Source organism: Meriones unguiculatus, chromosome 6 (genome assembly GCF_030254825.1).
Source record: "Meriones unguiculatus strain TT.TT164.6M chromosome 6, Bangor_MerUng_6.1, whole genome shotgun sequence".
In the NCBI taxonomy this organism is placed as follows: Eukaryota; Metazoa; Chordata; class Mammalia; order Rodentia; family Muridae; genus Meriones; species Meriones unguiculatus.
Genome location: NC_083354.1, coordinates 28,431,517 through 28,450,027, shown reverse-complemented (window position 1 = coordinate 28,450,027; position 18,511 = coordinate 28,431,517). Strand labels below are relative to the sequence as shown.

General features: G+C 42.6%; 1 pseudogene; it reads right to left on the bottom strand.

Moving 5' to 3' along the window:
- Positions 1–4,096: 4,096 nt before the first annotated feature.
- LOC110544820 (baculoviral IAP repeat-containing protein 1b-like) overlaps positions 4,097–18,511 on the bottom strand; it is a 38,568-nt pseudogene continuing 24,153 nt past the window's right edge.

Here is an 18,511-nt window from a genome sequence, read left to right as displayed (position 1 = left end):
TCAGCTGCTAGTAACAGGATAAGATTCTGACTGCAACGAATGTATTAGTGTGTAGGTCTGTGTGATGCTAAAACTGCTGTTGTGGTGGACTGGGAGTTAAAAGCTTGGGGGAGAGGACATAACTGTAGTGGAAGTTTTGGTTTCTTTCAAAACTCAGTTATATAAACATGATTTTGTTTTAATCCCAGGTGTGCGATACCGGGCTGCTTTAGTTTGTCCAGACCTGTTAACTATGATTGTCTCATGCTCTAAGAAGAGCGTCATCTTTGCCAGCTGCAAATAGTTTAATTCTGAGGACTCTGAGAGGGTATACATGCCAGAGCCTAGAGAGAGATGGGGCTTTGAGAAAGAAGGGGACAGCTGCTGCCCACTGCTGCTCTTGGTTTGTCCTGCTGCTGCATTTGCTGGACTGCTGGATATTCTGACTACAGAGATTGGACTTGCCCCAACAAGCTAAGTCTAAAGAGATCTACCTCCTCTTTCCCCTCTAACATTTCTCTCTTACCTAGTGCTGGGGAGTTTGAAGGAAGGTAGAGGTATAAGAACCCAAATAAAGTAGATAGCATGAAAAAACAAAAAACAAAAACCCACCACTGCTTGTGAAGTACCCTTCCAGAGAAAGCTGTTTTCTAGACTTGTTTCCTTTGGTGCTAAATAAAATATTTAATATCTATTTTCATGAGTTCACAGTTATTTCTTGTTACTTGTTTCACTTGTGCTCGATGTATACTATGCTTTGATGTAAAATTGATTTTCTGTTTTTTTTTTTTATTGACTTAAACATAAAGCAGATGTTCTAAGAAGATACAGTGTTCAGAAAGGCAGCCCATTGGATGGGATCAGGGAGTTGGTATATGGAGTATGTGATCAGAAACACACATTTCAGTAGTTTTGTTCTTTCCTTGTAAGTGCTGAGGAATAAACCAGAACCACTGAATTCTTATTAGAACTCTTTCTTTAAAGGCTTTTGTTTTTGTTTTATGGCTATGGGTGTTTTCTCTCTCTCTCTCTCTCTCTCTCTCTCTCTCTCTCTCTCTCTCTCTCTCTCTCTCTCTCTCTCTCTCTCTCTGTGTGTGTGTGTGCCATGTGCATGTGTTTGCTTGGTATTCAGAGAGGCCAGGAAAGAACATTGGATGCCCTGGAACTGGAGTTACAGATGATTGTGAGCTGCCATGTGGGTCCTGGAAATTGAGCCTGGGTCCTCTGCAAGAACCATCTTCCTAGCCCCTGTTTCTTTTGACTTTGCAGTACTATGGGCCTTAGGAACGCCAGACCACAGAGCAGCATCCCTAGCACTTCCTCAATTTTGTTTTGAGACAGTGTCTCTCTAGATGGCCCAGGCTGGCCTGGAACTTCTGCCTCATCCTACAGAGTAGCTGCGTTACACTCGTGTGCTACTGTACACAGCTTACCTAGGTTTTCCCCATCTGTACTACTACATATAATGAGTTCAAGCAGTTACCATGTCATTGCCTATTTCCCAATTCAGCACTCAGGCAGTACAGGCTTCCTGATCTGGACACTGGTCCCTTCAAAGCTGCATGCAGTGTTGTCAGTAGAGGGCGCTGCTGAGACACCGAGGGAGCCAGCGCTTCTGCTGGTTCTGGAGAGGTAGGGAGGACTTTCTTACACTAGTACATTCAGTGACTGCTTTGCAGTCCGCATCTTAAGTGTCCTGTTACCAGCAGCTGAGCTACTAACGGGGTTCCTCGCTGACCTCAGAAAACACCTGCTCCGTCTTCCCTGTGCCGGCTCCATCTGCAGACATCCGGGGCAGCACAAGTGCTGGCTGCGAATTCTGAGGCCTCTTGCACCAAATACAGCCCAGCAGATCCCAGGCTGCAGCTCCGGGGTCCCAGCAAGCTCTGGTGTCATGGCTTTGTCCTGCAATGCATTGCTCTAAACACCAGGGTTTCTCAGCCGAGGGTGAAGACCTTGAGTGTGGTCAGAGTTACTCCTTTCAAGCCAGTTTCTGTTCATCCCAGTCCTCAGAGCTCACGACTGCATCGTACTTTCCTCAGACTTCCCTATGGTAATAGCGTCATGATTTTGGTCTTCAGTGAACTCTGATATAACATGTAAAACCTTTCTGATTACAAAAGTCTTGACATATCAGATAAGCAGAGAGATCAGATCCCCCAGAGGGAGGGTGTGCTATTGTTTTGATGGCAAGATACTTTATTTAATTATAAAAATTATGTATGTGAATGGGTGTTTTGTCTGTATGTACATCAATGTGGAGCTTCCAAGAGACTGCTGAGAATTGAACCTGAGTTTTCTGGAAGATCAGCCAGTGCTCCTAACTGCTGAGCCTCCAGCCCTAGCTTACTTAACATTTATAGTTATTTTCTTATGTTCTCTTTGGCAGTTCTGGAGACTGTGCTTAAGGTCTCAAGAATACTCTGTAGGCACTTTGAACTACACCCCAACCCTAAAGTTTTGCTTTAAATATTAAAGTAACAAGAAATTATAAAACAAACAAACAAAAAAATACAAAAAGGAGAAAAATAATAATCAAGAATGCCACCTTCCTCAGTCCTCAGAGATAACCAATGCTAATTATTTTTATGTTCAACCTTTCCAAGCTTTATTTCATAACGCAAAAGTAAAAAGCATATATATTTAAGGTGTATAGGTGTTTTTATATACATTATATGTTAGAATATGGTCTAAGGATGGGAGTCGTGTGAGAATTCTTGAGTGCTTATGAGAACACTCCAAGAAAACAAGTGTCTTGTGACGTCAGTGTCTTCAAAAGATGGAATTGTTCTTGGAATGTGTTTTTGTGCCCCTCCCAGATGTAGTGAATAGGAGCAGGTTTCCATCAGATTACGCATTGTTTGCTGCTATTCTATTACATGTTTTAAGTATCCTTTGTATGCCTCTCTACCAGCAGTTCTCAACCTTCCCAGTGCTGTGACCCTTCAGTACAGTTCCTCATGTTGTGGTGACCCCCAACCATAAAATCATTTTTATTACTACTTCATAACTGTAATTTTGTTACTGTTATGAATCATAAATATTTATGTTTTCTGATGGTCTTGAGTAACTTCTGTGAAGGGGTTGTTTGATCTCCAAGGGGTCAATACCCACAGGCTGAGAACTGCTGTTCACAGAAAAATGTTTTTGCTACAATGCAGCTTGTCCTTATGATTATATACAGCTTAAACTCATGAGAACTTTACTCAGTACTTTTTTTTTTCTTGTCTATCAGAGTATAAATTGTCTGATGCTCTGAGTAAAATTGGCCAGTGCATGAGACTTTAGTCTACCTTATTTATTGGTTCTATTCTTCTAGGTCCACTGCTTCTAGAGAGGCGAAATTTATGAAATGACAAATAATTATCACAATCAAGTTTAAAATACCCAGAAATTCAGGGTATAAGATTAAAACCTGAACAGATTATACCCTGAACAGAGAAAAGTTATAAAGCTATCATAACATATGTAACTCCCCAGAGCCTCTAGAACAAAAGCATCTCTAAGCCCGTATTTTCCCTCGTTTTGTCAAATGAGAGATGGCATAAGCTAGCATGGTCACACCAAGGCTGGTGAACACACAAAAGCCTTGCAAAGACCAGAGCATCTCCTGGAAAGAGGCAGCTGCATCCTGTGGTGAAGTTGACTCGTGCTTCATCATGTGTGGGACTAATTCAATATTAAAACTGTTTCTAACCTCCATCAAATACTCCTCCCATGCTGTGCTTTTTACATAGATCAGTGTTCTTTCCCCAGCCTCTCCCTTCTGGTTGACCTTGGAAATGGAGGGTTTTCTGTATGAACGTGACTGAAGCTCTAATCTTTAAACATGACTATGTAGGGACTGCCAAGGCACTGTTCATCATAGTTCCATGGAGGTATGCAGGCATTCAAACAGTTACCAGCCTGGCAATTCTTGTATATGCAATAGTTATTAAACAGTTTGATTTTGATCTGGGTCTAAAGTAAAGACTAGTTATGTAACCCAGGGTGAACTCAACCTCTTGATCTCCCTGCCTTAGTCTCCTAAATGCTTGGATTATCCCATAGTCAGTTAAAGTAAAATGTATTCGAATATTGGGTTTGTAGAACTGTCAGTAGCCTTCAGCTGCATCCTTCACTTCTGAATGACAGGAGAGAATGGCACTATCCATTTCCAGTGAATAATCAAGCATTTGCACTGAGGGTGTCTTTCTTTCATAGCGTTCATCACTTTCATGTCCTCTTCATCCAGGAGCCAGCTGAGCATCCTGAGCCTGGTGAGTCTGAGCAGTCTCATCACACACTGACTCAGCGCCTTGACAGTGGTGGCCTGCACTTGGATTCGTTCTGGGATATGCCTGGAAATGTTCAGCTCTTGCAAGTTTGGCAGGTTGTTGAGGGCTTGAAAGAAGTGTCTATATCCTTCCTCTGTAATTTTGTGATTCATTGAAAGGTCTAAGTTCTCAAGGTTTTGGAAGCCTCTGCTGGTTGCTCCCTTGGCTGGAAAGAAAGCAGACAAAAATATTCATGAAGACACAATGCTATGAAGACTTGAGTAAAGCTTACAAAGTTATTTGTAACTAACCTCACACCCACCACCAATGAAAAATGCTAATCATATTTTTTTCTAAGACCAGGTCCCACTATACAGCCCTGGGTGTCCTAGAACTCACTTATTTAGCTGAGACGGGTCTAGAACTCACATCTGCCTTCTTCTGCCTTTTGACAGCTGAGATTAAAGGAAATACCACAATGCTTGGCTTTAAATGTGTTTTAAAGATATTTCTTTGAAAGCCCTGAACAGCTGCCTAGTTGATATGGAACCACGTGGCCAAACTGCAAGGAAGAAGAAGAAACCAGAAGTCGAGAACAGAGCATTTTAGCTGTCTGGGCAACGAGGACTTCTGTTCTGGTCTCAAAGGAGGACATACACCAAGGCGGGGCACATAGGAAGAGGTTATAGTACAAGGGACTGAGAAATTGTGGTAATAGTGTCTCCCCTTTTGCAGAGAAGGGTAGGTGCTATTCCAAAAAGCTTGTCTTTTCCCTGTGTCTGTGCTCCAGTGTGCCCAAATGACTTCCTGGTTCCTTAGAACTCTGGAGGAAATTGGGGCAGGTCAGAGTAAGTTCTCAAACCAAGTCTATGACTGAAAGTGGGGTTTTTGCTAGCAGTGTTTTTTGCTTCAGTTTTAATTGTCACAACCGTGTCCCCTAATTTGGGCAATTGTTTGGTTTGATTTCACTAAGAATCATGCTATAGTTTGACTTTAAAGACAGAAGCCCTAATGTTTCAGCTGTGCTCTAAGTTGGGCTGTTCAGTGATAGTTGGGATATTTCTCATTGCTTTGAATGATGGACTTTTCTCAAGAGGAAGAAGGTCAGAGGTTATTGCTTCAAAATGTAAGATTCTGGGTCTGAGACGTAATGTAAGAGAAAGGAGTAAGGCAAAATATTGATTTATAATAAACAGAGATGAACGAGGCTATACAAAGCTGGGCCCAGCAGCATATGCATGTATTCCCCATGCTCTGGAAGGCAGGGGCAGGGAGATCACTGTGAGTTCGAGACCAGCCTGGTCTACAAAGCGAGTCCAGTAGAGCCAAGGCTACACAGAGAAACCCTGTCTTGGAAAACACAAAAAACAAAACAAAGCAAAACAAAACAAAAAAACAGAGAAAGAAAGAAGCCATCCAAGTTAATGCTGCCCAGATTTCCTCTGAATGGGAGAGAAATGAAACTCTTAAGAAAATCATAGATTACTATCCTCCCTCTTTGTTTTTGAGACAAAGTCTTATGTGTACATGTAATATACACACTGTGTATATTACACATGTGTAGGTGGGCATGGTGCCTGGGAAAGCCAGAAGAAGGCATCGGTTGTCTTTATCATATGACATCATTTCCCTTGAGGCAGAGGTCTGTCCCTATACATGAGCCTTTCATTTACTCAACTAGGCTAGAAACCAGCAGTCTCCAGAGTCCTAAATCTGGTTCTCATGGTTATAGAGCAATCACACCTGATGTCTTAATTCTCCTCCTCAGCCTGTGAGTGCTGAAATTCTAAGGCTGTACTACCACCATTCCTGGCTAAATTACCTTTATTTTATTCTATTCTATTTATTAATTTTTTAGACAGGCTCTTACTATGTGGCTCTGGCCGGCCTGGAACTCACAGAACAGACCAGGCTGGTCTTCAATTTACAGAGAGTGATCTGCCTTCCTTATGCCTTTGGAGAGCTGGGATTTCAGGCACATGACAACATACCTGGTTTAATCACCACTTTAAATATCGTTTGTAGAGTAACAGTACTGAGCAGTGACAAGATGAAACGCAATGTTTGCAACGCATCCATGATACCCACTCCAGGAGTACCTTTCCTGTCCTGTCTGCTCTCTTTTTCAGGAGCTAACTCCTGCCTCTTGCTTCAAACACTTTTGTGCTTATTGTTAAAAGTTGTTCAAATGGACCAGGCTCTAGGACACAAGTAATTTTATTATTCAAAATGCCCTAATGTCTCATTTCCCAGCTGTGTGTCCACCATCTTTGTAAAGTCTTGTCAGTAATCTCACTTCCAGAAACCTTCTCTGACCCCCAAATCAGGCCGAGTTCTTCAGCCGTATGCAGAAGCAACTGGTGAAGGAGAACTGGGCAGAGTGTATTGACCAAGAATGCCCTAAAACTGACAAAAAGCTACCAAGCTACATTCTCCATCAGTTCTACAAACCCCAAGTAGAGTAACCACTTCTAGTCATGTTGTCCACAGCTGCTGTGTTAGTTGGTGTGGTGGTCATAACAAATCCCCTGTTTCCAAATCCAGTCATTTTGGGGTTAGAGCTTCAACAGATGGGAAGACAAAATGGAGTTTATGTTGACTTCGACAAAGCAACGCCTCTAATTCCTGGTGCACTGGATGCCAAAGCAGGATCAGGCCAGCCTGGGCTACATAGTGAGACTCTGTCTGAAAAATAAAGATCTTAAAAGCTTCTGAGTAGGGGAAAAGACACCTCACCCTAAAGGACATCATAACATGAGAATTGACACTAAACAAAAGAAATGGTACATAGGCCAGAAACCTCAGTGAAAGTAATTCCAAAATAGATAATTCCAAAATAGAATGCACTAGAAAAGTTTTTCAAATATGAAGGCAAAAGCCATTTCCTCATCATTAAAATGGGAGAAAAGTCATGACTAGCTAATCCAGAGTAGAAGAAACACATAGAGTCCTTCGGGCAGAAGGAAAAGGGCCCTGGTGAAGGGAAGCAGTGTAGTATAGTTGAGTTTGTTCCTGAGCTCATGCAGTTCAGTGCAGGTCAACAGAGGCTGTCGAAGCCAGAGAATGAGAAGGAGCCAGAAGATTAGAACAGATTGCCAGAGTTAGTTTGAGGCCAAGTACAGCAATTCAGTGAGAAGCTGAGAGAAGACAGACTAAAGCAGTCAACTAGGAGAGGAGTTTAAGCCAGAACAGCTGAGTTGAACCAGCCAGCCAGAGTTCAGAAAAAGCAAGAAAGGGTAAGCTTATTCATCAGTAAGCCTCCAAGATGATAACATCAGGCAAATACAAATTACATTTACACTATCAAACCACGCTGAAGAAAATATGTGCAATTAATAAGCTAATAAATGTAGGAAACAAAAAAGCAGAGAAAAAACACCCATATCCTATAAAAGAAATAAAGAAACCAATATCAAATAAAAATACACAGAGGGTTGACACACCATCTCTGTCATTTTAGTTCTGAGGAGGTGGAGACAGGAGGATCACAAGTTCAGGGCCATTGAGGACTAAAAAGAGAATTAAAGTCCAGATTGAACTATTAATCAGCAGACAGTGTCTCAAAAAAAAAAATGACAATTCAACTATAGTAACATAATATAACATAGTATAATAAATGCAAATAAAAAGATTAATGGATTCGGTTTTTTAATTTTCTGTGTCTCTGTGTGTGTGTGTGGGGGGGTCGTATTATGCACATATGGGGTGTGTGTGGAGACCAGAGGTTAATGGTGGATGTCTTTTCAGTTGCCCTACACCTTACTTTCTGAGACCAGTTTTCACTGAACCCGGAGACTGAAGACTCCACTCGATTGTGTGACTAGTAAGTGTCACGAATTCTCCTGTCCTCAGCTCCATCACACCCCCTCTTTGGGTTGCATGCTGCTTATCACACTAAAAGAGCTCCATGCATCGTCTGAATGCATTTTACAGACTGAGCCATCTCTGCAAACTCAGGCCTGTATCAGGTATTATTCTGGTGATTGTGAGTTTTTTTGTTTGTCTTGAGACAGGGTTTTCTGTAACATATACTGACCCCTAGTTTGCTATGTGGCCAAGGATAATGATATGGATGACGATGATCCTCTTGCCTCCACCTTTTGAGTTCTGGGATCATAGATGTGTGCCCTTATAACCACTATGCCTGTTTGTATGTTGTGCTAGGGACCAAGCTTAGGGCTTTATACATGTCAGGCAAGCACTTTTACCAAGTAATCTCTTTCCTGGGGTTAACTTTTAAGTCTATTAATCTATAACTATAGATTAAAAGGTTCATCTATTAATTAACTGTGGAAGAGAGTCACCTCAAATTTTGTTACATAGGTTAAAGGGCAGGAAAAAGACATAAAAATGATTCTGGATGCCTATGTTTAGTACACAAGAAGTGAGCAGGAGACATGAAGTGCTATCACAGGTAAAGAGCATTGGTCTACCAGAAAGATCTTACAACTTGATATGTGCTGTGCACCTAGCTTGAAGATATAAAAACAAACTGGAGCTATAAAGAAGTTAGACAGGTGCCAGAGATCAATTAATCGATTTTTTTTATTTGGGGATTGAGCCTGAGCTTCTGGCATTGGTCTGTGTTCTAATTCTGGTTTAACTGAACTTAGAAAACAAAATCCCCAAGACCGTAAACTGGAGAATCTTGCCCGGCCCTATAGTGAAGACTTCCTATACATATTGTAATCGCTCAAGCAATAAATAGAGTATACTGCCAAGTTTGTGAAGCACCAAGTGTCATAAAGAAGACTCGACTAGGCTGTGGTGCAGTGGCAGAGCACTGGCCCAGCACACATGAGTGACACACTGGGTTCAATCCCCAACACAGACTGAATAGCTTCTATAGCTCCCAAAGGACACTGATGACCTTCCCAGTCTAACCAGGATGAACCTAAATCTGCAAAAGGGCATGAGAAGCAGCAGCATGACAGACAAAATGAGGAAGTAGGTTGCACAGTTTACACACAGTTTTTTTGTACACACTTGCAGCAGGCAGCTCCAGTGATGTTAGTGGCTTTTACACTCACCAATTTCCAGCACACTATCGTCATCCGTCATCCAAGGTGTCGTGAAAGGCAAGAACTCGGAGACGAGACGCTGAAGCTGCAGACACTGCTGGACAATAAGTCTGGCCACTTGGTGAACCCCGTCCCCAGTGGGAAGAAGCAGTTCCTCCAGGTTCCTGAGAGAACCCAGAGCCAGTGCTGTGGGAGACACAGCAAGTCATCCTCCATTACTATTCCACCATGAGCAGCTGTGACCCAGGTATTCTGTACTCTAGGAGACCCCACTGCTAACAGGTCCTATGCATCTTGGTCCTCTCCAAGAGCAAGAGAAGGGGTCAGCACACAGCTGCTCCCTGCTGCTCTCTGCATCTTCCCCAACCTGTCTCTTCACCCAAGTCCAGGCTGTCTCCTCATTTCCACTTTCTCTCCCACAGCCAAGCTTCCTCTGGCGTCAGGTCACTCTACTGATTCGACCCCCTTTTTATCATCACTCCTCCTGCCATCACCCCAGTGATTTCACAGCCACATGACCCACACTAGACACTAAAAGCATGGTACACTTCTGTGAAAGCCTTCCTTCCCAAGTTCACTCTTACTTAGCAGGATATTCTGTAGATCACATGATCACTAAGTCTACTCCTGAGGACCCACAGAAAATATTTTGAAAACTTTCTGGCATGGACCAATATTACAGATTCATCTTTGGCTTTTCCTGTTCCAGTTCTTGAATGAACGATGTATCCACAGACTCTGATTCTTTCAGGAAAGAGTACTTAGAAAGCAACTCCAGAGATTTGGGCAATTGACACAATGACACAGTGCTTGCTTAGCATGCTTGAGACCCTGTGTTCCATACCAGTGCCACCAACATGCACACACATCCACAGGCACAAACATGCCAAATAACTGAGCCTTCTTTTCACTCCATTGTTTTTGTAAAATCACAGCAAGATGGGTAGCCAGCAGCTCTGCTGGGCCACCTATGAAACCTCAGGAAGTTTCTTGTCATATCTTCTTGCTTAAACCAGCAAAGCTGGGTGTAAAAAAATATGCCCTGATGGTAGTTTCATTAGTATGCACAGGGTGTGAGCCTCATTTAGTTGGGTTAAATGATTTATTTTGGCTTTTAAAAGACAAAGTCTCACCCTATAGCTCAGGCTGGCCTGTAACTCATAATCTCCTGTCTCATCCTCCCAGGAGCTGTGATCAGGGGCACTAAGAACCACTCCCATATTCTAAGTGGTCTTTCTCAAATGGGTTATTTAAGATCTACCCAAAAAACTATCCTAGCTCTGTGACCAGAAAACAAAACTGTTTAAAATGGAAAAGAAATGAGCACACCCCACAGTAGAAAAGCTAGCCCTGGACACTAATAATGATACTCTGCTATGCTTTCAGTTAAGAGCCCAACTTGACGGTCCTCTGGAAGGATTCAGCCAACAGCAGGTTAAGACAGATGCTGGGATGTGCAGCCAAGCATGGGAGGAACTCTAGGGGTCTTGAGGAAATATTGGGGGAAAGATGGAAGGACCTGGAGGGAACAGGAACCTCATAGGAAGACCAACAGAGACAACTAACCCAGTGACACGGGAGCTTTCAGAGACTGAGACATCAACTAAGGAGCATGCATGGTGTGGACCTAGGGTCCTGCACACATGCAGCCAGTGGGCAGCTTGGTCTTCACGTGGGTCACCTGGTGAATGGAGGGGGTGCTCTTTTTAATATGGACTCTATTGCCTGCTTTTGGATCACTTCCCCCTGGTAGGGCTGCCTTGCCTGTCCTCCGGGGATGAAGATAAGAGCAGACCTGATATGACTTGATGTGCTGGGAAGGTTAATACAGGAGGGAGGGGGGCTCCCCTTTTCTTGGGGGAAGGAAAAGGGGAAGGGGAAAGGAGGGAAAAGAGAGGACTGGGAGGTGGGGAGGGAGGGTGACCCTCAGAATGTAAAGTAAATAAACTAATACGAAATTAAAAAAAGAAAAAGAAAAGAAATGAGCAGCTGAACACTGGAAAAGTACTTTCTGGAAAAGACAGTCGCTGTGACAGTCCTAAGAGATACCTGTATGTAGAAACCTAGATGTCTATATATGTATATAGATCCTTGTGTGTTTATGGAATAACAAACTATGAGTTTGCACACATATTTCCAATTTGTGGTTCTTTCTTTTTGACATTTGAAAAACAACTTAAATTATATTTGGCAGCGGCCAAGCCTCTTCTGGGAATGGTGCGTGAGTGTGATGCTGGCGGCTCCCCTTATTACAAGGCCAGAGGACTTAGGTCTCCACATGACAAGGACCTGTGGAGATATTAGTGCAGAATCTCCTGGCATTTCCCGAGGGAATGCTTGGTTCACTTTTGCCTTGCATTTGCAAGGCTCAGATCAGGCTGTGATTGATTCTGGTTTGGCTCTGAGGATTGTGGGAGTTTGTTAATGATGATGTGGTTGAGCCAATGTGAGGGCCTGGTCTAGGTACATCAGCTATTGTCTGGATGTTCTCTCCACATAGAAACTTGGTTCTGACAACAATTTGCCCACCAACCTGTTCCAAACAATAGCTATGTGATTATCAAAAAGTTAGGAAGGTCTTGATGGATCTCTAGTTCCAAGACGAAATAGGAACACTCAGAGGCAAGCCAACCAAGGGTGAGGAATTGATTCAGGTTGCTAATTTGCAGAGAGCCCTGGGCATTAAAGGAATTAAATATCCTGATTAGGGTATGAGAGGATGCCAGTTGCCAATAATTAAGTCAGAATTCCCTGTGTTGTAATCTATCATCTCTTTATACTGCAACCACAATTGCTGCCAACCATGGTCACTTGGTTAAGTACCAGTGTGTTGGGTTAGATAGTAACTGCTTGCTGAAGCTGTTTCCTCTTTCTTGACACAGTTCATGGGTTGGCAGGAAACCATGGAGATTGAGTAGGAGAAGGAAGGGAAAAGTACAGTGTGAACATTACTGCTACACATAGGAAGGTCTTAAAACAGACTGCATGAGAAAATGAATGTAAAGCCTTTTCAGCTGTTAAAAAATGGATGTATAAGTAAGGGTGCCCTGAGCTGTCTCAGTGTCAGAGTGTGTGAACTGCATCCCTTGATGCAAGTCTTCATTCACGGACTGTACACTTCCTCCTTCAGGTTCTGAACCCACTGGCACTGCACTCCAGCATGTACCTATATGTATTTTGTGTGTGTGTGTGTGTACATACTTGAGAGTGCATATGTGCATGTACTTTGGCATACATGTAGCATAGTATGGGTTTAGGGGTTTAGAGATCAGAGGACAGCTTTTGGAAGTAGGCTCTTTTCCTTTCCATCATTTGGGCCCCAGAGATCCAACTCAGGTCATCAGCCTTGGTGCCAGGCCTTTTACTTGCTGAGCCATCTCCGGCCTTTTTCCTGAAAAAGCTATAATTTTGGCTGACCTCTGTGAGGGAAATCCTGAAATTCACTTTGTGACTGTTTGTGTGTATGTGTGTGCACTCATCTTTAAAAAAGGAAATATAATCCACTTCATTAAGGCTTCATTAACAAGCTGGGCACAGGAATTCAAAGCGTTGCTAACTTAGACTGACCAGCATTCTGCTTTAATACTTGTAATTTTCTTTTCCAGCAGTGGGGAAACTTGATGCTCGCAGTGTGAGTTTTACACAGCCAACCTGAGACAGTAGCCTTGAGAGTGCCTGATGTTGTCCCTGCCACTTTACCAGCACCTCCAAGGCCAAAGCAAACACACGTGGCAGCTGCCTCTGCAGAAGAGAAGAGGAAGGGGGAGTCACCTCTCCTACAAAAGTCTGGGAAGCACTGTGAAGACAGAGCTCTGCACCCCGTATCACCATGGCCTCCATTTTCCCCATTAGTGTTTCCCATGAAACTGTATTATTTTTCTAAACTTTCTTTTGTTTGTTTGTTTTTCAAGACAGGGCTTCCCTATGTAGCCCTGGCTGTCCAGGAACTCACTCTGTAGAATAGTTGGCCTCTAACTCAGAAATCCACGTTCCTCTGCCTCCCAAGTGGTGGAATTAAAGGAATGCATCACGACCACCTGGCCTTCTAACATTTTTTTAACTAAAAAATAAGTATATAAACTCTCTATACTTGTCATTGTGTTCAGTATGGTTTATCACAGATTAGTTTTCTTAACATAAATAGAAGTTTTTGTGTAGATTCTGAAACCTTTGAAACAGAACAGATAGAGCACATCTAGAATGGGTGTCCAACAATTGAGGTACACAGTGCCACCATGACCAACTTTTATCCTAAGGTGTCAGTGAGTCTGAGAGTATTGCATTTAATGAGTTTAAGCATGAGGATGCTTGAGAGCAATAGTATCTGGCGGTGAGACTGAGTATCACCATGGTGTCCTCCAAAGGACCAGCATGGCTGGTGCATGACCCTCTGTGTCAGCACATTCCACAAACCACAGGTTCATTTTTTTAAGTGTCTGTGCTAAACATATCCAGACGTTTCCCCCTCTTCCTTACTTTAAGAACAACACACTCTGAAAGGCCCTGCCCTGCAGACTATCAAAGCAGACGCTGAGACTTATGGCCAAACTTTGGGCAGAATGCATGGAATCTTATGAAAGAAGTGGGAAAGAGTAAAATCTGGAGAGGACAGGAACTCCATAAGGAAAGCAACAGAACCAGAAAATTTGAACACAGATTTTCAAGTACCATGCATGGAGATAACCTAGAACCCCTGCACAGATGTAGCTCATGGCAGTTCAGTGTCCAAGTGGGTTCCATAGTAATGGGAACAGGGACTGCTTCTGACATGAACTGATTGGCCTGATCTTTGATCACCTCCTCCTGAGTGGGAAGCAGCCTTACCAGGCCACAGAGTAAGACTATACAGCCAGTCCTGATGAGACCTAACAGACTAGGATCAGAAGGATGAAAAAGAAACCCTCTCCTACCAGTGAACTTGGGGAGGGGCATGCTTGGAGAAGGGGAAGGAAGGGAGGAATTGGGAGGGGAGGAGGAAGGAAACTAGAGGGGGCATACAAAGTAAATAAAGTGTAATTAAAAATAAAATAAAATTAAAATTAAAAAAAGAAAAACACAATGTAACTTTTTTTTTACATGGCATTAGGCATTGTAAGTAATGGAGAAGTTATTTAAAGTTTATGAATGTGTGTGGGGTCATGGGAAAACACTGCACCATTTTGTATCATAGAGTAGAGGATGTTCTAGTGTTTACAGCAGCAGCAGCTCCTGGACTTAACTGTCATGGAAGTAAAGGGACAACTGTACACACCTTGATTTGTTGTGAGTTCACTGCAGGAGGAGGAAGTGGAGGAGAAGGAGGAAGAGGGGGAGGAAAATAATAAATTAAGAAACACTTCTATAAACTTACCAAACTTTTCTGATGTTTTCTTATCTGGAAATTTTTGACAATAAAGATCTAATGTCTTCAGAGAAACAAAATTTGGCAATATGTTGACTATGAAAGGAAAAATAAAATTTAGTTGGGTCAAACACATTACCTATGACTCAGAGCAGTACTGTTGAGATAAGGAGTATCTAAAAAGTGATGAAAGGTGATATAATATTCAGAATTACTATGACTAAATAGAAGACACTGCTCTGAAAATGAAAGGTTTAAATTGTAAACAGATGCACTTCACTGTTGTGAAAGCCTCACTGATGATCAGGCATGGTTACAGTTCCCACGACACCATTGCATTTTAATCCTAGAGTATTGAATAACTGCACAGGAGCATCTGAAGTCAAAGTTGTACAGTCCTTACCAAATGGTGTGGTTTCAAAGCATCGTCCAGAAAACTCAATCTCTCTGAGTTTCTTGCAGGAAGCAAGTGCAGCCATGAGAGACTTACAATTCAAAAGGAAATCACATTTCAGATGGAAGACATGAAGATTTGGAGAGCTCTGAATCAATTTAACTGTAAAATATGAAAGATTTTCAGAAATTAGAGGCTGAATGTTTCTATCAGAATTGGACCCCCAATCTATCAGTTCCAGCCACAGTGATTAAACAGGCAATGACACAACATTCATAATGTAGTGACTCAGTGGCAAGTATCTAGAGCTCAGACTATATTTGTTGGGCTCATGTTGTGTCTAATTGACACAGTCATGTGAAAGAATAGCTTTCTATAAGAAACTGAGTGAAAGTTTACCAGTGACATTTATGAACTCTGTTGCTGGGGTTATGCCCCATGTTGGGTGCCAGCAGTGGTTCTCCTCCCTGGGGAACTGTTGGCCACAAGCCAATGAAAGCAGGAGGAGCAAAAGGTGAGATGCAGGCCTTTGAAGGCTGCTAGGATGATGGAAAAAAACCCTCTGGGAACCACTTCAGGGAGACAGTTCAATTTTAATTCAAGAGAACAATTTTATATTCCTTGGGGAGTGGGTGAGGGCTCTCGGGATACGTGTACATAACTGGCACTTCAAGGATTCTTGATTTGCATTAAACAGGATGCTCTTACCATAAGAACGGGAACACAGTACCTAATTATCATATGGGCATAGGGAGGGGAGAGCTAGCAGGCAACTGTGCCAACAGCCATATATCAGATATGGTTAGAGGTATCTATGCCTAAAGATACTTTCCAGATGAGGTCAGGCAGAGAGTAGGAGGCCCTGCTGGGAAGAGGAAGTCCTTCATCTAGTGCCAAACTCAGAATGGCTATCTGGACTGGGAAGATTGCAAACTCAAACATCAGGGTCCTACCAACAGGAGAGGAAGTGTTAGGAGTGTAAAGCTCAGGCTGTGCAGTCAAACCTTCTGTTTGGAGACACATTTCCTTAGCCCTGAGCCATCGCTGACCTCATTTCCCCTGCTGACAATCAGCAATAATCTTCATACCTTATCTCACACAGGGGCTGTGAAGACTGAGTCAGCTGTTGTGAAGGGCTGAGAACAGTTCCCCACACGTTAAAGACTCTGGTAACAAATAAATCTCTGCCCTCTTAAGGAGGAAGATGCTGTTCCCACACCTTCCCAAGGACACAGTTCATGCTGTGAAGCCCAGGGAAGGTTTAACTAATGATTAGTTAATGGTTCTACCAATTACTAGCCAAGTAGCTTTTCCAGCTGAGACATGAGCTGGAGATCCAAGCACCATCCTTACCTAGTCTGGAGAGGTCAGACTCTGTAGAAGTTTGGATGGATAACTTCTCCATGTGGTGGAGGTTTAGGAACTCTCCAGGAAGGACTGAAAGCACATCTGCTTTGCCGTCTAGTCTCACAGACAGTTCTTTCAGGCCCGGGAACTTGTTCAAGTTAGCAAAGAGTTGATCTGGCAAGCAGCACATAGTTCCCATCACTCAAGGTCCCCAGTGGAAGTTCTCAAGTGTGCTGCGACCTTCAGCCATTTTCATGCTTTCAAGATGAAGTTTCTTAGACTTCCTAACACCAGTCTAGGAAGCACATCCAGGAAGATATTGTCAGCTATAATATCTGCTAATCATAAACTACAGGGAAAACCCCGTACTGGTCTCTAAACTTACGAAATAAGTAAAGCTTCTCTCCAACCAACAGCATGGGAATGTCTGACTTTGCACATGCAAAAAGGGTGCAGTTGGACTCTCACTTCCAATTCATGAAAGCTAACTCAAAGTGAACTAATGACAACTATAACAACTAACACTAGAACTCTTAGAAGAAAACAAGTAATTTTCACAACCTTGGGCTTCATCATGGATCCTTAAATATGACTTACTGACTTACTAGAATATATTTACGATGAAGCAGATGACAGGGAAAAATAAGACTAAATGAGATTTGCACCTTGTAGGTGGGAAAGTATAGTGAAGAAGCCACCATGAAACACAGTGGGGGATTTCCTCAGCAGGTTAAATATGAAGAAGGTGTGGTGGCTCACAGATGTGACCTCAGTGGCTGGGAGACTGAAAAAAGGGGGTTACCATACATAGCTCAAGGCTAGCCTGTGTTGTATGGTAAGTCCCAGGGAAGCCGAGCCTATAGAAGGGATCTGTCTCAGAACACTGAGCCTCTGTCTCAAATTCCATATGAGCAGGAAATTCCTAAACAAGAGGAGTGTATGGCACAGGGATACGGCTCAGTGAGAAAAAGGACTTGTACCAAGCCTGCCAACCTCATTTTGATCCCTAAGAGCTACAAGGTGGATGGAAGGGAAAAATGGCAATCCTGAGGTTGTCCCTGCCCCCTATACGCATGCTCTGACACGGTTCCGTTCCCATGCACACATCTGCAAACACACACACACAATAAAAAACAAAAAAACATTCAGATATAGACAAGAAAAGCATTCCTAAGCATGTAACACACAGCTAAAGACAAGAACTAAACTAGTTATGATTATGAAATTTTTAAAAAAAGCAAACATTTACAGGACTGTCAAAACTTCTAAGTAATGATAAACAAATTTAATGAAAGTCAGATGAAGCCTGTACTGAAAATAACCAAATATTACCTAATGTTAAAGACAACTAATAGGAGATATTTTTCCTAGTTGGTTTCTGTCAACTTGAAACAGGCTAGAATTATTAGGGAAGAGGATCCTAAATTTGGAAAAAATCCCTTAAATTAATGATTGATGAGCAAGGGGCCAACTCAGTGGGGATGGTGGTGCTGCTCTGGAAAGATGGTCAGGAGTTGAAGAAGAAGGCAGATATGTAAGCAGCCATGTAAAGGAAGCCAGAGTCCTCCCTGGTCTCTCCTGTTCCTGCCTCCAGGTTCCTGCTTGCATTCCCTCTGTGACATCCTTCAAGGGTGAACTGTGCTAGCCGGGAGGTTTAAGATGTGATAAACCCTTTCTTCCCCCAAGTTGCTTCTGGTAAGAATCTTTTATTACAGCAACAGAAACAGAAGTAAGACTGTATTGTTCCTACTTTTTAATTCCTTTTCCGGAGAAGCTAACCTCCCTCCTTCTTCTCGCACCCAGAATGCAGATATCTCTTCAGCAACATCTCACACACAGTCCAACATTGACTAATAACAAGCAGTTAAGTGCCCTAACAACCTCTCAAGCAATGAAACACAGAAGCTATTCTTGAATTACGTGAAACCCATTCTATAATTCAGGACCTTCCAATGATCTATGCACTGCCCCAAACAGTGAAAGCATTTAAACTTCTCCTATAAAGGAACATTTATGAAGAGATGAAGCTGAAGTTTCATCCATCTAAAACTAAGGATGAGAAAATGGAGGCATAAAGTTATTGTGTAATTTAAATGCTGATTTCTGTACCCCCCCCCCATATCTGGTTGCAACCCTTGTTCTGAGAATCTCCTGTTTCCATGTTGGGTAAACA